Below are 22137 nucleotides of genomic sequence, written 5' to 3'. Positions count from 1 at the left end.
GAAAAAAACCAACAGAGCTCCCAGTCCCCACCAATGCAGAAAACCTTTACTAATTATTAACAGGAAACACGTTATTACCACTTTTTCAATGAAGACTTGCAAGCCCATCTGTGTGTGCAGGGATTGGGGTCCCTGAATGATGAGTATCACACTGTCTACCCATGCTTTATAGAATTACAGAATGCTTTGGATTGGAAAGGACCTTAAAGACCACCCAGTGCCACCCCCTGCCTTGGGCAGGGACACCTCCCACCAGACCAGGTTGCTCCAAGCCCCCTCCAACCTGCCCTTGAACCCCTCCAGGGATGGGGCAGCCACAGCTTCTCTGGGCAACCTGGGCCAGGCTCTCACCACCCTCACACCAAAGAATTTCTTCCTAATATCTCATTTAAATCTCCCCTCTTTCAGTTTAAAACCATTACCCCTCATCCTACCAAAGCAGGACCCCTTGTCCTTTACGCTTGTGCCCATCTGACTCCTATATCCCTACACCCCAACTCGCCTTGTGTTTGAAGCTCTTTGGAACCCTTTAACAGGGCGACCCAAGAAAGGCTCTAGACATTGCCCCGAGATAGATCACATCCCTAATGGAGCTCCTACTCTTGCAGGCATCATCCTACACTGCTGGTACCCACACAGGAGCTCCTACTCTTGCAGGCATCATCCTACGCTGCCGACACCCACACAGCCATCTGGTCACTTCAGAACCCCAGGGGCTCCCCAGCCACCTCAGAGCTGTTTAGACGTGACAGAGTCTTTTGGAGCAACAATTGCTGAGAATGGTATTTTCAGCTCCTGCTGTTAAGGCCCCCATTGCAACTGTTGTGTAGGCCCAGCCCTTTCTGTCCCAATTCCTCGGCACACCCTACGGTGAAGAACACACAGACTGCAGCGAGGACTGGAAATCTGCCCCGGCTCCTCTTCCCAAAGGTGGGGATCCACAAACGTGCCCCACATTCAGAGCTTCTCAAAGCAGGGGTTGTTATCCAGGGGTTTTCAGCTGCCTGCACGACAGTCGAGCTCACCCCACAGCAGCGGCGGTGCTGAAACACCGGTGTCGACACTTGCCATCTGCAGGCTTGTCAGAGACAGCAGCTGTAAAACATTCTCTGATGGCAAAGAAATCTTGTCCCCCTAATTACCTCCCTAATTAGAGCTTCCACAGTCCCCTTTTTCCCACTCCTCCTCGGGAAAGTGAGGTGGGAGCTTTGTTCCGGCCAGCAAGGGGTCCCAGGAACATGTGCCAGGCAGACCTCCCACCTTCCTAATTAAGATCCTCACTCCACTTTCACTTAATAGGGCTCTGTCAATGTCCCAAAGCAAAAAGGACTTTTGTTGCTTTAAGAGAGAAAGCGGAGCTCTGACATACTGACAGCTCCACTCTTTCAGACTAATTTTATATGAAGCTAATGCCAGGGATGGATTTGCTACTAATTAGTGTGAAAGGTGATCAGGAAAAGACGTATTTCCCCAATTCATACAAAACCCTCTTTGGATACAAAGTCTCGCTCTCAAAATAAAAAATTTAAAAAAATCTCTGCATATGCAGCATCATTATATAATCCACAACATAATCATCATTACACCTTAAAATACAAATATGCACACACACAAACAAACAGAGAAAGGCACTAAAATGGTCTTTTTATGAATTAAGAACTGTGGTTTAAGAAAGACAGGGAAGATTATTACTCCCACAGAACGACGGGGCAGCAAAGACAGGTTCGTGGGTCTAACCCCTAATGAGGAGGAATAAATAATTGCCTACAACCAATGGTACCTACAGAGCTCATTACTGAGTATTATTTCAATGTCTCTAAAAGATAAAACTTAAACGCATTTGGGAGATTAAGATGAAATTCTCATCTGCTCATGAGGGAGCTGAGCAGGGGGGGGGCTGGAGGGCATTTAAGTGAAAACCAGTGGCTAATTTAAAAAGAAGCTTCTGTCACGCTCTGCAAACAGTACTGGTCCCCGAACACCAGGCTGACAGGAGAGGGATATTTCCGCAGTGCTCACAGTTAGAATTCTGTGTTTCTACTTACATTTACTTTGAGATATTTTCACTTTACCCACATTCCCAACAGATCTTTGTTTGACTTCCCTTCTCTTCCCTGCCCTGGGGTTTTCCCAAGTCAGAACGAGACCCTCATTCTGCTGAGGCTCTCAGTTCAACCTCTTTGTGAAACTAAGACTATAACACACTGTTCATTTTTCCTTGTGGAATGAGTAATTCTTTCCCTTTGCAGAGTATCCAGGGATATTGTCAGGGTGAGTAATTCTTTGTCATTCACTTTATACCAATCAAGAGCTCAAACAGTTACAAACACTGAGCTGACAGTAGTACCTCTGTGTTGGCGACTCGGCATCGTTAATACCTGTGGGACAAACCTCTGAGTAACGAGCCCTCATCCCGCCTCGCTGCCAGCTGCTGGGGCTGTAATTTGGGTATTATTTAAACAAGTCTCTACAGGATCAAGATCAAACACTCTCACTGCATTTCCTCCTTTCTGCAGGGAAAGGAGGATTTACCACTATTTCATAATGACAAGCGAGCGCAGTTTCTGCCCCTGAAATAGCTGTGACCAGGTGTCACAACCTTCTTGCCCTTCCTCCGTCCTTGTCCCCCTTTTTCCTATGACTGTTCCCCCATTTCACATCCAGCTGTGCTCCAGACAAAGGAAACATGCAGACTCAAGAAAAGAATGACTCTGTTAATGTGTGACCATTGTTATAAAGAGGCCTTAAAATCCTTCTCCAGGATAAGAGAGGAAAAAGACGCTTCTTTTCATCTTCAGTTCAGGATATGGTGCTGAACTGTGCATTTTGGAGACATGCTTTCAACTGAAAATAACACACTGGTGGTTTGAAGATTTTATTTAAAATATTATGAGCACAGAAACACTATGGACATTAAATAATAGACTTCTTGAGACCAACATGACACAGAAGTTGTCCTTGCTTTACGCATGTTAACAGGCCTCACCTCTTGCTCATGAGTGTAACCTGTTTCAGGGAGGAGGCCTGAATTGTTTTGAGAAGGGGGGATGTCTGCGTCACTGAGTGACATGTCCTTCCCTGAGCACAGCTTAGACCAACAGGAGAAGGAGAAAATTTTATCCCATTTCTGTCTAAAGGGGAAAGTATGAACCAGTTTCAGACCAGCAGAAGGCAGAAGCTTGGTATGAGCGATCTGGACCATTTGCCATGAATGTCCATGGCAAGACACGCACTGGCACCAGTTTAAACTAATGTTAAAGACCATTAGAAGAGTCTGCCTCTTCCTGTGATTTCCCAAAGGAATGTGCAGTCAGGGTCACACGAAGCCAACTCTCTGCTCCACCCACTGAGTCATTTCGACTCCCTCGGAGGCAGTTACAAGTCGGAAGGGTTAAATGAACAGAAAGCCACCTGCTTCTAACCCACACGGTCTATATATGACTTCTGGTCCTCTAACTGGAGGCAAATACTTTAGCGGGTGGAGCTGTGAATAAAGCCTGTGATGGCATCTCTTGGGCCCAAGTATTCCATATTCTGGACCATTTCAAACTCAATGGGTGGCACCTATTAATTCTTAATTAAGCCTGGAAATTCTGGTCTGGCAACAAATGAAAAAAACAACCTTACTTTGATGTACAGACTAGAGGCAAGAGATGAACTTCTGTAGTTTATATGTGTACTTCGGGTGTATTTATGTATAAAAAAAGATCTTCAGAGCTCATGTGCTGTAGTAACACCAGCATAAAACACTACTGCTGATCCAAGCCTAGAGAAATCAACAGAAATTACTTCAGAGGATTTTGGCTCAGATCTTGCAATGTTAAAATACTAAGAGTTTCAAATGGTCTATACTGCAAACCCCCATCATACAGGTAACGTGTTCTACCTTTGAATGAGCAAACTTGAATAATGGAGGCAGCCTCACTGCGACAGCATGGAGGGCTGCATTGTGTGTTGTTATTCCTCTCCAAACTAATCATCTTCTAATACTACAGGAAGTCCTGTATATTGTCAAAAAGAATCTCCCTGTCACTTAACTGTAGGTTGGCCAGACCTCTTCGAAAATGCTGAGCTTCAAAGAGTTTCAAAGCCACCATCAAATTATTCCATTAAAATAATAATAGCCCCTGAAAGCACGTAGGAATGCAGACACACTTCTCTTCTGCAGTATTCATGCAAAAGCAGTTGTTGCTCCAAAAGATTGTCAGAAAAATGTTCTTTCCGAACGAAAAAGGGGAAAAATGAAGTAGGACTCACCATCCTCGTGCCCTTCTCTATTTCTCCGTCGATGTCTGTCTCGCCGGTGGCTAATAACTGACTCTGTTCCTGTTTCATTGTCCAGGCCATCCCGGCTGCTGGCAGCATTTGGGCTGTTAGAGAACAAATCAGAAGAAACGATGGAGTCATCTCTTTTTTAGTTTTTGATAAAAACAGTTGCTGTTGTGAAAATGTTGGTTTAGAAGCCAGAAAACCATTAGGTGGATTAGCTGCAGTCTTGCTGCAGCTCTGCAAGCTCCCCCAGCCCCCTCTGCTTGCCCCAAAACTACCTGAAAGATGAAGAGACAGTTCAGTAGCCGTGCCCTACTCCAGCCACTTTTAATACCGACAGAGCACTGACCCTGAAGGCTGAAGTCTTGCAAGTCACACCAAAGCTCAAAATAAATGTGTCTAAAAACTACCTGAAAGATGAAGAGACAGTTCAGTAGCCGTGCCCTACTCCAGCCACTTTTAATACAGAGAGAGCACTGACCTTGAAGGTTGAAGTCTTGCAAGTCACACCAAAGCTCAAAATAAATAAGTGTGTCTCTATGAAATGTACAAATAGACCCCAGGTCCTTTCCTTGTGTTCTCAACTGTTTGAAAGCTACGCAGATACGCCAGCACAATATTAAACCAGTAAGTCCCAGTGAAGGACCATTATGAGCAATGCAGCTTTGGGCAAAAAGCTGAAAGATCTTGATGCAGATCTCAGTAGCCACATTCTTTCCACTCTGCTTTTGCGAGGGCTCTGCTGAGCATCACTTTCTCACTACTGCAATTAGCCAGAACAAAAGGTTTCAAAAAGGCAGAAGAGAATTTGTCCCCACTTTCTGGAAGGGATCTAAACAGAGAGCAATGACAGCTCCATACTCTGGAACTTCCAAGCATTGAGGAAGGGCCATTTCTTAGTTCATATAAACCAAGCTGGCTTGTAGTTCTCATTCCAAGTCAGCAAACCAAGAGCAGTGGCCATAATACAGAACACTGAGTATGTAAAACCGCTTATTTACAACCATCTGTTTCAAGATCTCTGCTGAGGAAAAAAAAATAATCAGTCAAGTTAAGGCAGAGTTGGCTGGAGCAAAGGGGAGATGGAGATGCTCTTTCCCCCCTGCTGAACAGGACGAGCTTAGCTATTTAGTTTTCCCCTCAGACTTAACCTGTTTTATGTCTCTCTGCTATTCTTACATGTAATGAGTTACTTTGAAGCCCTCACATGGAAGGAAATGAGCAAAGCCTCTTGGAGCGCTGGCAAAGGCCGTAGCTCATTTTAATGGACTAACTTGTGGAAACAGATCTAAAGCTCCTGAAAACGTAATAGTGCATGACCTGACATGGGCTAACGCTCTGCTGTGAGAGAACTCCCTTAGGAAGTTACTGGCCATGCTCTTCCTCTCTGTCCCATAAGTACCACCCATTTATAAAGAAGTCCCAACTCACATCTGTTATTTATGCCTGACTTATGCACCCAGAGTGCCTAATGGCCATCATTACACTTACACCACAGCATCCCAGTCAGCAATGTGCTTCTCCTAGAATTCCACAAGGCCAGAGTACACGTTTCACACAGGGAATGAAAGCACCAAGAATCTAACCGACTGATCCCCACGGGCTTCTGTGGAAGCTGGCCCCAGAAGTGGTGTCTGTGCAAGCACATCTGGAGAGCGTGACGTTGAAGAGGCTGCTGAAAAGCCTTCTGCACACCCACACGCCTGCCGTGCCTTCCCCAAATGTACTGACTTGCCCAGCACACAAATTAGGAAATCGAGGTTGTTATTCAAGAAGACGTTCGACTGCGCATTTTAAGCCCTAATGAAGCCAGCAAAATGCAAGTATTTAAGTGCTGTCACAAGTTACATTTGCATTCCTTCTTTCAGCCCAGTACAACTGCAAAGGGACAGAGGGTGACAGTTCCCTAAGGTCACCCTGGGAGGCTCTCAGCCACCTCAGCAGCACCATCTACTGACTTCTGCTCATACTTCCACCACTAAATCGCTACACCCACCCAAAAAAGGTGGTTTACACCCCACCAAGGGGTGCAAAAGGAACCTCACAGCGGGCTTGTTTCCTCTCTCGTTGCTGAGCCAATTAAATCAAATTAAACCTTCAGTGGACATACCCAAGAGCTGTGTACAACAGGCAGCTCAGAGCTCACCACTCTCAACTCCCTCCACCGCTAAACCAGGAGCAGCCTCACCCATTCAGATGAACAGGGACTTGGCAACCACCAAACAGAAGGAGCAGGGCATGAAATACAAGGTGAATGTCAGAACCCTCACACCAGGGAGGGCAAAAGTAAATTTTCTTAGGATTTGGTGAATGACAAAGCAAAATATCAATGCTGTCAGGCAGCTGGCTGAGGTTACCACTTCATCTCTGATAAGGATCTCATTCCCTTGGATGGCACTGCCTGCTCATCTGGCTGCTCCATCCATTTCTTGTATTCTTGGTGACTACAGTCACAATTCAAGTTCTGGAAGCCACACTTTACACTGAAAGACTTGAGCAGCTCAACTTATTTAGTTTCTCCAAGTGAAACAAATAATTTCAAAACACAGTGGATTCTTCTTTATCACTTGGCATTCTTAACCTGGAGTGGGTGTATTGTAAAATGAAATTCTAATAGCAAAACAGAATTAAAAGCTTCATGCAGAATACCTGAGCGAGATATTCTGCCCCATGTTATGGAAATAAATTTAGGCCATCGTTAGGCTCTCTTCTGGATTGTAAAAATAAAACACAGCAGCAAAAACCACTGCAAAAATGTTAAGGCATTCAATTGTGAAGAGAAGAACCAAAAAAGGCATTAAGAGAGAACAAGTTTTAGTCCAGAAAACGTCCCCACAAGCCAGTTTCTCTATTGCAGTTTAAAAGAAGAAAGAAGAAAGAAAAAAGGGGTGGGGGAACGAGAAAGAAGGAAGGTGGTTTGTGTAGGAATGAGAAGAGAAGCCAGAGAGCACGACCTCCCGTGTTGTTAGTCCTGCCTCAGCATGACCTCAGGATTCCCTTCGCTTTGTAATATGAGGATTTCCACATTTGCTTTGCAATCTGAAGACACCATCACTGGCAGCACCGTGCTGAGGGACGGCATGAAGGTACAGACAGGGTTTTTAAAAGGCCGTGGAAGGCAGCAGGTGCATCAGCTGAGCACAGCTTCAAACTCATCCGTCTGAGCACATACAGTTATCAGCTGTGAATGGTTCCACAAACAGACTTGTGCCTAACTTACCATGCAATTATTTTCTTAAATAAAGTTTGATCTTGCGGCTGTTACGTGTAGGTATAGGTCGGGAAGACAAAGAAATAGTTATATTTGCCAGCCACGTGACTGCACTCCTACAGGCCTCTCCCAGCCAACATGGAGCAATCCATGAACACAGGAGGGCAGTAAATCCCTTGCAAGACACACAGCATCAGGCAGGCTTAGTATTTCCCAACATTTCTTGTCCCCTCTAAAAGGAATTTATCTGCAAAAGACTCATGCACGACACTAAGGGCTCTTCCAGGCAATAGATATCCCAGAAAGCAATGGAAACACATGACACCAAGCAAATCAAGACCACGTCTCCCAGCCAGAACCAGGTCCTGCTTTAAATCCTCCTTGTGAAAATTCAGAGGGTCTCCCTCAAAATGAAGCCATTCTGAGGATACACACTGGCTCTGCACATGGAACAGGAAATAATAAGGCTACCATTACATCAGATGACTCCCAGTCTGGCTGTTCACAGCTCAAGCTGTAACCCTCTGGATGTGCACGGAGGAGGCATTATTCCCTATGGAAATTTTTGCTCTTGATAGCAGTGTCCTGCTGGCTCTGCACACTACATAATTATACCTAACACAGTAATAAAAGGTTGTCATCCCTACACTATGAAAAGCATTTTGGGCTACCTCTCCACTTAAATCTTCCACAGTGGGTTTCAAAATGAGATATACAGGATATATATTTTATTCTAACCATGACAGGTTTTTTTTCTTCCCATCCCCCCTTTTAATCCCTCAGTTGTAATAAGTGTATTATTTTTCTAACAATAGCAAGAAATGGCTGGTTTGCAGCAGAAGGGAGAAACGTGAGGAAGAAACAGACAGGAATAGCGTTTTTTGTTATAAAATAAATTTAAAAAGAAGACAATTTGCTCTTACTGGAACGACGGAGGCCGGGAGTCTCCGATGCCGCCTGTTCTCTCGATGGGTGGCGGAAGGTCCGTGTGGCTCTCGGTGCACTGGGAGCCCGTGTCAGAGTGGGAGCTTTCAGCCAGGACCAGCTGCCAAGAGAAAAAAGGGAATTTCATACATTTGTACAGGTTTCTCCTCTCTCACATAAGGCATTCAGCCCCTGCTTTCCTAAATATTCTGTGAGACGGAAGGGAAATTAGAGGAGAGGAAGTACTTAGTGTCTAGTGGCACGGATTCCTGCCAAACTTCCATAAAATCAGGTTACATTCAAGCATCGTCAACTAGATTATGCCCAAAATTCCTGCAAGCACCACAAAATTTTTCTTATCTCAGAGCAAACAAGCACACAAGGCAGGGAATGCACTTTTCCTTGTGACTTGGCATTACGGCATCCTCCGAGTTGCCTGAGCATGCAAGTTATCAGCATTCCTTGTAAAATGCACACTCACTCTAAGACTGAGCTCTCAGTCTGGTTTTTCCCTGAGAAAAATAAAAAGCAAAAGCTGAAATTTAACAGTATGACAGCACAAACATGGTATAACTTCTTATACACCTGAAAATCCACAATCTGGTCTGGACCAATTGCCAAATCTCAGAATTGCTACCACCTCTGTTAAGAGTCTGAATTAAAACCAAAATCCACCAAATCTCAACAGCCATAAACTTTAAGGAGGACCAGATTCCTGGTGTTCATCATACTTGTGTCTCTTGGGCCCAATTTGTCTCTTAGTGTTCCCTTAAGGCAGAGCTGCAGGTAGGAAAAGTCATTTTCCAGTCATGCCATGAAAACCAGGACACGCAATGTGCACCCGTTATAGTTCATAACGACCTAAAAACTTTTATAAAAACTACACTGCTGTAACCATCACCTTCAAAACCTCTCTGACACTGACCTTTACACTCGTGGAAGCTGAAGGAGCCTGGCAACCAGGGTAGGAGGAAAGGCTGCAGAGCACCCAACATACAGCACTCACATGGAAATAGTTAATTGAAGATCTGCTGCAACAATCAATCTCCTCATTACAAACACCAGGCGTCTATACACAGCCTGGTGCATTTGGGAATTATTATAGATTCCAGTCCCGTTACAAGGCAGGGTGTAAATTTTTCATATAACAACTAACACCCCAGCATGTTATTTCTATTTCCTATCAACATCCTCACTCATTAACAGGGACACTTCTGGCTAACGGATCCCAAGGATGGCCATGGCACACAGGAGGCCGACTACACTCAATCTTACTTCCAATAAATCAGGACAGAAAGAACATCTCCATTCAGTATGGCTCCTGTGACATCTTTAATCAGCAGATAAATAGACAAGAGAAAGAATAATGAGTCTTTCTTCCTATTCCCACCCTCCTGGTCTGTACCTCATTGTAATAAACTGATTGACACATTACATTTAATCAAGATCTGATTCTATCCATTTTTCTACCGGGCTAGTGTTTACTTTTCTGTATTTAAAAAAAAGAGATGTTTTGTGTTAAAGGATCCTTTTGCACACCCAGGTGAAACTGTTTTCCATGTTATTTTTTTAAATCTTACTAGTGCTGGACAAAACTCCTGGCTGAAGTGTACACCCAGGGACCAAACAGAGCGGGTCCCTCTTCTATCAATGATTCAGTAAATCTTTTATAAGAAAATCAGTGTTTGTGCCTTTAATTTATCAAAGACTAATGGTAATATAATCATGAGATAGATGCTAGCTGTTAAAGAAGAGGATGGAGAAGGAGAGGAGGGGTTCAGGATGCAGTATGCTATTCCTAAGAGCATATACCATAAATAGGAGAAAGCAAACACACACACAGAGACTGTCAAAAAGGAATTGCCTGAAGACAATAGTTCTCCAGCACCACATGGAGTCAGCTGCATTATTCAAACTCTCTTATCACCAAAGCAAGAGCAACAGAGGAAACACTGAAGGGAAAAATAACACGAGCTTTCCTAATAACTTGATAATTAAGGTTTCTTTCTTTCAGGTGGGGAAGTTAATGGGAGATGTTTACAAAGCATGTTGGCATTATGGAGATGCAAGAACGTCTCTGAGCCTGGCTCATCCCCTGAGGAATCTCTGTGCAAGTGCTTTCACTAACAAAATCAAACCAAGGGATAAAAAGAAGAAAAAAGGGGAGAAAAAAGAAACTGGGTGCAGGCAAGATCTATGCATCCCCTCACCCTTCACATCCCAAATTGTATCAAGCTTTGCCAATAAGCACCTGGCCCCAGTTATCTGAAAGCAAGAAAACATATTCCTTCTTTAAGCCTTTCTGCTGAGGGCAACACCTGCCTCAAAGATGAGCTTGATGCGAAAAGAGAGATGGGCCAACGAGACAAATCCTTGCCATATTTCAGAATATTTGTTCTTTAGTGTTTCCCTGCTCCTGGAGGAAGAAGCCTTGGCAATGCAGAAGCTGAGCCCACTGCACTGACTGAGGCTGTGGATCAGCCTGGGAGTGCTGCTGAGCAGGAGCAAAATCCACAGCAGCAACACAGCTCCTGGGAGAATATTGCCCCTGGGCTGTGATTTCCTGCAGGATAAAGCACTGGGTGCCCGCTTCTTATTGACCTTCAGCAGGATTAGAGGCACAAACAGCCTCCGACTCTGCCATTACCATCATAAAGGGAAGAGGGCTGCAGAAATTACCCTACCAATCTTTCGGCTGCATTCAGGAAACACACCATTTTAAACTGGAATGGGCTGGCTGCCAGGTATAGTGAACCGGAGAGAAGATAGGAGCAGTATCTCCTGTCCCCAAGTAGCTCGTTAATCCTAGATAAAGGTCTTTCAGGTTTCAAGTAGTAAATCATAAGCACAACAGCCATGATAATGCAGCGGCCAGTGCAGAACTTCTCGTGTTTATATTCCCAAGTTCAAATCTGTGCTGCTCAGCCCGTACTCCCAGTCACTCCAGTGAACACTCACAGCATCACCAGAGCCTCCTTTCCTTCCCACTATCACTACTGGTCTCCAGTGAGTCCTCGGATCAATCCATTGACCTCTCCGTAGCTCAATTTCCCTTTTTCTCCTCTACACCGCATTTGCTTATGTTTTTCACTTAATTAAGGCAAGGACTGTCTTTTATAGACACCCTAACAAACCCACCCAGGCATCGACCCAGCTCAGGGAATCACTGCTCAACATTCACATTCAAAATACCAGACAAGAAGAACCAGCCCGGGAAGGCAAAAGAGTGAACCTTGGTTCACTCTGCTCTCATAGTCTCATCTGGCTAAATATTTATTAGTCTGCCAGCAGGAAAACTACAATATTTAAATTCTCAGCCTTCCTGAGAGCAGCAGCAGCTCTTGGTATTTCTCTCAGCTGGGGGAAGAGGTGAGGGACTGATAACAGGAACCAAAGAAATACCCCAAAAGAGCCATTTGTATTTTTGACAGCAACTTCAGAACAGCCACATTCATCTACAAGTTGAAAGTAATTATTTCCTATAAAGTCACAGCCATCTCAAATCCCAAGTCAAAGCTTCAGAGACATGGCCCATTATCCACACGAAGGCTGCTCCCAAAGGACCAATTGCACAAAAGGACTTACTGATGAGGCCCCTTATTCCACCAGGAAATCTGTCAAAGGCAACGGGACTCCACATTGCTAGAAGGCCTGCAAAAGCCTATCAGGAAATGTGATGTTTATTTTAGTAACGAGAAATTGTCTACGCTGGCTAGATTAGGATTCCCCCTTTTTTCCTGCTGAAAACTATAGCACATTCACTGCCTCCGTTACGTGACGAAAGGCAACAATGCACTTTGCTGAAGATGATTTAACAGTCCTGAAGCTCCTGTGTTGCCATTTCTGGTAGAAGACTAAATGGTTCTCCTCAACAATTTTAATTGCAATTGCAAATACGGCGTCTACAAAGCTTACGTACAAACAGGACAAGTATTATCTGTTGGCACCCAGATAATAGGGAAAGGGAAAAAAAAAAAGAGAAAGAGTGACAGAAGGCTGTGACATCACTGCCAGCCAATGGGAAATAGTGCACATTCCCCGCAGCCTCTCGGGGAATTGTTCCCAGATGTTGCAAAGCCTTCCTAAAAAACCCTGATAACAGCCAACCCACTCTGTGCGAGCTGCTGGCAGCGGCCACTCGGCTGGCTCCGGGCTGGCAGCAGCCACAAGCCAATTCTTTCCACATTCCCAGTTTCCACCAGGAGGCTGTCGCTGCACCGTGCGGAGAGGACAGTAGAGAAAAACATTTTAAGCTTTTGCAAAAAAGCCTGAAGGTAATGTATTCTCTTCCGTGCAAGGTATTTTTGCAAATTGCCCAATAAGGACCTGAACCTGAAAAAAAATCAAAAATGCATGAGTTCCGTGCAAGGTATTTTTGCAAATTGCCCAGTAAGGACCTGAACGTGAAAAAAAAAATCAAAAATGCATGAATAATATCACTGGGGTAAGCAGTCCCAAAGAGCTCAAAATAAATTATCCCCTGAGAAAAACCCTAACCTATGTTTTATATGCATTAGCAGAACAGGCACATGCATCAGCTGTTTTCTGCAGAATTTGTGTAAATGCATTTACAGTAATAACTACTAGACCAAGAACTCTGCCATGCAATTAACGCTAGTCTTGAAAAACCTAAAGGTCAACCACTGAAATCCCTGAGATTGAATCTAGTAAGTACTAGCCCTCTGTCCCAAATTATGTAGTCCTTAAAAAAAGCAACAAAAAAAAAAACCCCACCCCGAAATCAAAAGGATGAGATCTAAGATGCAGAGGAGAAAAACAAGCAGGACATAGGAGGGATGAGGAGGAGGTTTAAATAGTTAATTAGGAACAGTGATTCTAATTCAATACTAATCAAGCTGTAGATTGAGTTCCCAGGGCAGCAAAAGTAAGCAACAACTAAAGACTTGCAGATCCTCCCTTGAACATTTTCCCCTATGGAAATCAGTCCTGCATATGACACCGAGATCAAAGTTCCAGCCTATGACAAATAGAAGGATTCAAATGTTATTAAAAAAGATGAAAATCTCAAATTTCTAGATGTCAGTCATCTTGTAGACTTCAAAGTAGCCACTGCACCAGTCAAGAGAGGAGGTGTGGGGGCAGACAGAGCTGAGCTCTATCGTGTGCCCTTAATGTTCCCATTTTAAGTACGTCGCCTGGATGTGAAATCCTCACATACACATTGCAGTGATTTACAGGGAGGACGACCATTATCACAGCTGGTTTTGTGAAAGAATCCCAAGCTGCTACCAGCTGATGCACATTTTATAACACAGGAGACAAAGAAAGCTCAGGCCCATCTTGTTAAAAACCAGAAAAGGAAACAGACCTGCCCCAAACACAGTTAATCCAAAAGGTGAAAAGACCAATTTTGCTACCCCCTGAAATGTATGCGATTTTCTGTTAAGTCCCAGTGAATAGGGTATTAAAGGGTTCAAAACTGTGAACAATTAACTTACAGTAAGATTTACATAAAACTCCTCCAGTAATTAGCAGCAAATAGAGGCAGATAAGCACCGCAATTTTATGGGTGTTAGGGTGGAAAAAGTAATTTGCAATTCCTAATGCAGGTCAGACACAGATGTTCCAGCTGATTGTTCAGCAGAGTGAAGAGAAGCCCTTGTCAACATCATCTGCAAAAGGTGCACTGCATGAGCTCTGAGAAGAGAGTGATAAACTGGATCCAAGCTAGTGGGATGTGAATATAAATTTGGAAAGAAGCTGATGGCATTTCACTATTTATCATTGAACTAATGTTATTTATTTCACCTAAGGAAGAAATGCAAATTGAACTCAATCTTCTCCTAAAGAAAAGACATAAGAACTGAAGGCAGGATTCTGTTCTAACTTGGGAAAACCAAATTTGTCTTTATATTGTGTATTAAAGGTAGATGAGAAACTGCCATAGACTTAGCATTAAAGAGGATGATGCAAGTATCGGAAAAGCTACAGAAAAAGCAGAACTGGATGTTGCACTCCAGACGTGTCCTCACTAGTGCTGGGAGAGAGGAAAGATTCCCTCTGTCAAACAGCCTTCCCAATGCAGCCCAGGAAGGGCTCTGCTGGCTCACAGGCAACTTGCTGTTCACCAGGAACCCATTAAAGCTCCAAGAAAATAAAACGTTACTTAAAAAGCTACCTTCAACTTAGTCTCATCCACTCCTTTTAAAAAGAACTGGCAAGAAGGAAGATTTTAAGATAATCAGACTATGAGGTATCTGTTGCCACTTGCAGAAGACTTTCTACGTGACCTTGAAGGGAAAGAAAAAACCCACATAAAAAAAACTTCTGTGTGTCAGTTCCCACCCATAATGTGGAAAAAGCAAATAGTTGTGACATACAAAGAAAATACAAGATTGAGGTCTCTGGATCAGCAACCGTGACTCCCGCTGTGCACGGCACAAGGAGAAAGAGAGGAGTGGAGACATTGATCTTGGCTACAGCCTTGAAGCAATCCTGTAATATAAAAAATAGGAATGGGTGGGAAGATTTGAAACAAGGTACAAATCCTTGGAGCAAGGATTCAGCATTCTTCTACATTTGGAAAGCAGCCAGCAGCCCATACTGGAACAGGAATCACAATAAATTGAATGCACTCGTAAAATGCATTTCAGAAATTGTAATGTTTCTCTGAAATTAAAATAGTACAGTCACAGAATTAAAACGTAACATTTAACTCTAGTGTCTGTGTTTGTGTATCTATATTCTTGTTCTGATCGCACTGTTCTTCCTATTTTCCTGGTTTTCAGCTGGATAACAGAAAAGGCATATATTTTCATATTTCATATTATTTAAGAAGCTGGGAAAGGAATTCAGCTCTCGAGATCAAAAGCCCTTGGGTTTTTGGTTGGGAGAGGGAAGGAGGAAGAGGTTAAAGAACTGGGATGTAAAGGGGAATGAAATAATCCACATCCTTATTCATGTGGAATACTTTGGGGTTGGGGGTTTGTTTTAGCTTCAACTCCAAGAACGCTGGCCCTTGTTGGAACAACCTGAGTCATATTTTGCTGCACAGAAGAGCCTGAATAGTCTGTACAAGTTTGGAATGAATCATCGGTTTGTTGAATCACCAACGCAAAAGATACGTGCTTTAACCAGACTGCACAGATAAAAACAAACACTACCACACTCCTGAATGCACTGGGAAGAAGAGACAACAGTGGGAGAGAAAAGATGACACAACGTGTTACTAATATTTAAGGTTTCTTGTTTAAATCACCTTTTCAGCCCCGCACACCTTTGTGGACTTTAATTTTTAAAACAGATGACTTAACAATGGGATGTTACAGATATAATAACAAAACTAGGCCTTTGCTTCCATGTAATTTGAGATTGGAGACACTTCTGAAAATCAGGATCCATGGACCAATTCCCCTGCTGCTGTGCCACTGTATCAAACCCCGCGTGCGTGCAGAGACACGAGCCAACGTACCCAGGACACCACTCTTCCATTGAAGCAAGGCAGCTTTGCATTGTCATCTGAGATCTCCTCCTTTACCACCCTGGAAAACAAAAACACAGAAAACAAACTATAGGAAGAAAAATCAAGGGTTTGAAATGACATCAGATCAGAAGAGAGAGCGGTTTTCTTAAATGGTCCAGGAAAAAATACGGATTTTTATTAAAATGTGGGTATCAGCAAGTCTTCTATGTTTAAAGAATATGTGACTATTAGCACGAAGAAAGCAAGTAAAAATAAAGGGTAGAACAGTACCTTTCCAGACAACCATCTTAAGCCAGTAGGCACAAAAGTAATTACAAGGATTTTTCCCAATTTTTCCCAATTTCCCATGAGAAATTCCCAATTTCTCAATTTTCCCAATTGAGACTTCCATCTCACCACAATTTTTAAAGATCTGACGGTGAGTGACACCCCCCTGCGCTGTGCGGTGTCTGTGTCACAGATCACAGGTCACAGGTTAAGGCCACTCTGTCGGCACAGGATGGACTATGACTTCAATTCCTAGACTGGATTTGGAGCCAAAACACAGCACCTTCCCCCCCGAGGCACTGAAGGAGCCGAGGTCAAGCTGCACATTGAACCCTTATCATCAGCCAAGCATCTCAACCTTCTTCATTAACTCAAGCTCCCTTCCCACGCAGACACACCCCCCTCTTGCCCCCTCTACCTCCCTCCTTCCACTGGTGGAACGGTTTCAAGATGGTCAGCAAGATCTCATCCCCCCAAGAGGACATGAATATCTTCTGCCTAGAAAGCAGACCTGAAGGACAAACTTCCTTTCAAGTCTTTTTCTTTAAATCTGCAAATTGGAGCTCTCTCTAAAGCCAGCAGCGAGGCAGCCCCAGCACAGAGAATCCCACAGGACATCACACACCCTGGACAGCAGTTACTGACACCCAAAACCTCCACAAACCTCCCTTCTGCTGCCTGCCTTGTAGCAACATCCCTGTGGATCCTCCCCATCCTACAAGGAAGGGCTAAAGTGCCAGGAATCGAATGCAGGACTCGTCCAATTCCCATTTACACAGGGCAACAGGGACAATTTATGTTTGACAATCTCTAAGCTTTAAAAAAAGCCAACCTGAAGTCTAGTCAAACTCAATAAAGATTTGTGGTTCCACAACCACATTTTCCTTTATTTATGTTTTTGTGTTTCTTGTTGCTGTGTTAAAAGAAACCACAATAGCCACAAAGTAACTGACTATGCATGAAACAGTGTCATATTATGAGGGGGGAAAAACTGGTTGGGAAGGAGAAGAGAGCAAACGGACAAAGGGTATCTTTCCATCTTACTTCTGGGAAAATTAGGAATAAATACCAGTACCACTAATACCTGTATTTGCATATTTCAATCCTTCTTTTAAAGAAGGAAAGCACGTTCTCTTCTTTCTTCATATTTATTTACATTGTTAAAGCACGTTCTCTTCTTTCTCCATATTTATTTACACTGTTAAAGGCTAGTCGTACAATACTAGGTGGACTTCACCACTTTCCTATTATTGGAAGAAAAACTCCATATTTATTTACACTGTTAAAGGCTAGTTGTACAATACTAGGTGGACTTCACCCCCTTCCTATTATTGGAAAGAAAAATATTTTAAAATATTCATTTCACTCCTAATGCATCTGTCCTCCCTTCACCTTTAGGCAACAGGAAACAGATGATGTGATTACATTATTGGTTTTAGTCATTTATACCCAGACTCTAGAGAGACAATTAAGAGCAAACTCCATTGAAATCTACAGAGATACTCAGTGCTTTAGAAACCTTTGACAATTCAATGAAGCTCTCAGACCTGTAATTCTGGAGCTGCAAACGCCGGGCGCAGACAGAGCATTTCAACATTTGCATGGATCTCCAGCCCCAGTGAACTGACTCGGACTCACACATTCTCTTTTGTGTTTCACAGAGTCCTCCTGGAGAGAACACTCAGTCAGCAAAGGTCCAACTGCAGGATCAGCTAATAAAGGCACTGCAATAATTTTATCTTGACAGCTGCATGTTTTCAATGACAGTATTTTTTTTAAATCACTCTCAATAAGGAAATGCCACTTACTGCAACCCAGAAACCATAGGCAGAGGTTCTGCACCAAGCTCTAAGAGTTAGGCAAGAGTCAAGGACTAAAACCACACTGATTTGTGAGGGACAATCCAGAGCAAAGGCCTGGGGGTCCTTCTAAATTTGACACACGGAGTGGCAGCCAGGACATCCCTGCAATACTGCACGGACTGGTTCAGTTGTCCTCGTGATGGAAAGCCAGCACACTGAAGTCACAGCTTGCAAAACAACACTGTCACAGCCTGAACCTCCTGCTGCAGCTGAAGGGAACGACTTCCAGATCTGTTGCAACTTGAACTACTAAATATAGCCTTGAGCTATGAGGCAAGAGAATGACAGACTGTAATTCCCAGCTTGCTTTGGGTAGCAATCAACAGTGCCAAGAACATCAAAGACAGCAGCAGCCACTAATTTCAAATATCACTGTTTTACAAATCATTATTTGTAGTAAAGACGCGGCTCCTTTCAATCCTCTGGAAGGGGGAGCAGTGGAGGGAAGGAAAGAAAGGAATAGGAACGGCTGCAGACTTCTGCTCCAGTCTGAGGACAGCTCTGTATTCAAGACAACGGCTTTTCTTCTACAAGAACTTAGAAGCAAGGGCAGAGGGAGACCCATGTTGTTGTCTGCTCTTGAAACACACACAGTCCATAAAGAACTGATATATACAGAAGCTTAAGACCACGGTCTTAAGGTCCTAAGGAATGGGTTCCCAACCTGGACCCAACCCAAGCATGGCAAGGGAGAAGAGGTGATGCACTTGATCTGTCAGACACCTCCTCCTGAGGGGACGAAAAGTCTATTCATAGAATCATAGAATGGTTGGAGTTGGAAGGAACCTTAAAGATCACCTGCTTCCAGCCCCGCTGCCATGGGCAGGGACATCTCCCACCAGACCAGGTTGCTCAAGGTTACCAGCCCCTTTAGCTCATCCTTCAAACGCATCTACCAGGTAAAAGGAAGTTAAAAGAAGAACATCGCAAAACAACTCACCCAAGGTCACACACAATACACCAGTGACAGATCATGAAAAAGACCACATGCTCTTAAATACCCCCAAACACCTGCTCTACACTGTCAGCAAGCTCCCCACGACCAAATCTCACATCAATAGCCTTCACTTCGACAGAATATGTGCAAAAAAGGGTGTGGATGTGTGGGGAAGGGGAGGAGGGAACAGTTCTCAGAACCTCACATCCTCTGCTTTATTTGACTTAGAGGAGATTTAAGAACTAATTACTAAATGAAACAATCACTGCTGGTAACAGCCCCTCCTTCCTCTCGCTTCCTGGAATTGTGTCTGGATCCTCTGGCTTCGCTACCACCCTGCTCTGCACAAATAGGTATATTGCATTTACCAAAACCAGTCTTGTTCACCCCCTCACACCTCACCTGTCTCTATGGCAGGTTCATACTCCTCCTTACCCTCCCAGTATCCTTCTTTTCCTTCAAAGAGGATTCTTTGAAGGAAAAGACCCCAAAGACCAGGGATTTTTTAGGCTTACCCTCACTCCCATCCCTCTGCCAAGCCATTTGCTGTCTCAGAATATGTGCTGACTCCGTATTAAGAACACCAAGTGAACCCCACAAACCTCTAATGACTCTCTGATTCATAAGCATTTAGGCAATTGGATATTAAACACTGGGTTTGATAGCGTTGCACACGGTTGCACCTTGATTGCATCATACGCGCCCGTGAGATTCTTAATCTCCAGAATTAGCTAAATGATTATTTTTTTTTTTCTACTTGGAAAAATGAGGTTAGGAAGGAAAATCCCCTCTGCTTGGCTCACCAGGTCCAGTCCTGCACGGCCACATGTACGGGAAATGCAGGGTTGAGACAGCAGCATGGCCCCTGCAGATTCACTCCAGGTTAATGTGCACCATGCCCCAAAGTGCACATCCCTCACACACCAGATTAATCCCATCTTGTCACTGTGACCATAACCAAGACTTTTCTTAACTCTTTCTTATTGTCCTTTCCTTATGGGAGAAAGAGGAGAGAAACTTCATTTACTTTTTACAACTTGCTTTAGGGAGAAGGCAGAGTAATGAATTCATTTGTTCTGCACACATCTTCAGTGACTCCCATCCCTACAAAGGCAGGTAAGAGATTATTCAGATGTTAGTTTTGAGTCATAGAACCCTGTAGGTTGGAAGAGAAATCCAGGGGTCATCTAGTCTGACAATGGGATTAGGTTGCTCTGGGCCATGTCCAGTCAAGTTTTGAGTATCTCCCAGGATGGAAGTTCCACAACCCCTTTGGGCAACTTGATTCTACTTATGAAGTCTTCCAAAAAAACTAGCAAAATTTTAAATTAGCAAAATTCTAAGTAATCACAAACCCACATCCGCAATGAGTTAATACTACGGGAAGCAATTGGTAAGATTCTACTAACTGCTTTGGCAGATTCTAAACTCACTCAAAAGCAACTTTTGCTTTGGAAGCTCCCAACTTCTAATGTGGTTTGAGAGATATTTGCACATTGGACTAGCAGTCGGAACTCCAGGAGTATTACACTCCCCTGATGCTGGTTAGCTGCTTCTCCTGACTTCACTAGCTATAAACAAAAATATTTTTAAAGCTCCTCAGGAAGAAGCCCTTTCTGAAAAAGATCCAGACTTGTCAAACTACCCCCTGCATCTTGCGGGGCAATATCAGGCCAAACTTCCAGGCAGAATATAAACACCTCTGAAGATCAGACTCTTTACTCCAAGAGCAAATGACAGAGGACAGCCATTTTTAGGAAAACCTAAATAAAATAAAGACACACAGTTGCTTTAAGGACAGTTTGAACTGCAGATTGCACACAGCAAACAGCTGACATGCACAGAAAGAAAAATACCTCTCACCCTTCTGATCACATGGCAAATTGCAACGGCTCAACTGGAACCTAAGGCTGCAGCTCCAAAAATAGTCTTTCTGAAGCTGATTAACATTTCACTTTGAATCTTTAATGCAGAATTAAAACTTTAGCCTTTTTTAGCTGAGATCACAACACAGAGAGCCTTTAACCACCCTTCCAACTCAGAGAAATTAATGAAAATAAAGCCACTCACTGAATTGACAGGTGAGGCTTGGCTAGGATATAATATTTATTCTGGAAATAAGAAAAAGGGGAGGAGAAATCTTTTTGCCGAGCAGATAAACACCCACCGTAACGCAGTGCAGCAGAGAAGGGCTTTGCTCCACACAAAAGATCCGCAGCCTTCTGTGATGGATGAAAGCCTCAGATCTCCTCTGCCCCCCGCCGAGCTCCCCGGCAGGGAACGCGTGGCAGGTTCTGAGGCAGCCCCTACGGTGCCAATCACTCCTCAAAACACCACCGAGCCAGACTGGAACCAGCCTTCTCCTTTTTAGGTTGTTATTCATAAACAACACCGACGATGCTTTTGCCTTTCCATAGACGCACTTTTGTACGCCAACTCCCACATAAACCTGTCAAAAAATGAATATGAACATGCTACCCACAATTACGATATAAATGACACACCCAACCGAGGAACAAAACCCTCTTCAAGAAAAGATACCGAGCTGCAACGCACGCGAGAGCTCTCCTAAGGAACCAGTGAGCAGCAGCTCTGTGTGATCCGCACGGGCTCGGCTTCACAAATCCAACATCCCCTTCTATATAAAGCCATTTATAAAGTCAGCTCTTGTGAGGGCTCTCCCCAGGTTGAGGTTCACCTCCCGTCCTTCCACCAGCTCCTTCTTACAGGTTCTGTAGAAATTGTAGATAGAAACTGTGCCGTCTCCTCCTGCATAGGTGACAAATGAATTAAGAAACACTCTTTTTCTTCGTTTATGTCATTACTCTCTGTCTCATGTTATTCTTTAACACTATTAAAAATCTAAACAGCCTCGGTAATTCTGGCTGCAATTACCATTAATGCATTCCTGTGTTTATACACCAGTTATCCGCTGCCACATCTGATCTTCATCACCACACTAAACACTTTTGCCCACAAAACTGCCTCTTCCCTGTCTTCTCTACTCACCTTTATTCCCAGAGGCACATCCAGCAGTTTGCTGTGACAGCCTTCTAGAACAACAGGGATAATTGATCATCTTTCGGGAAAACTGCAGGATACTGGGAAAGTTTGGGCATTTAGGTCCTATACCAGATACTGACCTGAGCTTAAGCACAGGAATGAAGTAAGAACTGCTGTTTTCCCTAGGAGAGAATCAGTCTGAATCTGCCCTTTATTTCAA

At 43.7% G+C, this 22137-nt stretch overlaps 1 protein-coding gene across 1 annotated transcript in view; it reads right to left on the bottom strand.

Annotated features, from left to right (window-relative positions):
• DVL1 (dishevelled segment polarity protein 1) overlaps positions 1–15906 on the bottom strand; it is a 44519-nt gene extending 28613 nt beyond the window's left edge. Inside the window, exons 1-3 of the mRNA XM_014941463.1 lie at positions 15837–15906; positions 8404–8525; positions 4258–4370 (exon numbers count right to left, since the gene is read on the bottom strand). The gene's annotated coding sequence lies outside the window, so the exon portion shown is untranslated. The remainder of the gene's footprint in view (positions 1–4257; positions 4371–8403; positions 8526–15836) is intronic.
• Between the last annotated feature and the right edge of the window lie 6231 nt (positions 15907–22137).

The sequence above is a fragment of the Calidris pugnax genome, unplaced genomic scaffold (assembly GCF_001431845.1).
Source record: "Calidris pugnax isolate Ruff unplaced genomic scaffold, ASM143184v1 scaffold82, whole genome shotgun sequence".
Taxonomy (NCBI): Eukaryota; Metazoa; Chordata; class Aves; order Charadriiformes; family Scolopacidae; genus Calidris; species Calidris pugnax.
This window is presented reverse-complemented; position numbering and strand designations above follow the sequence as displayed.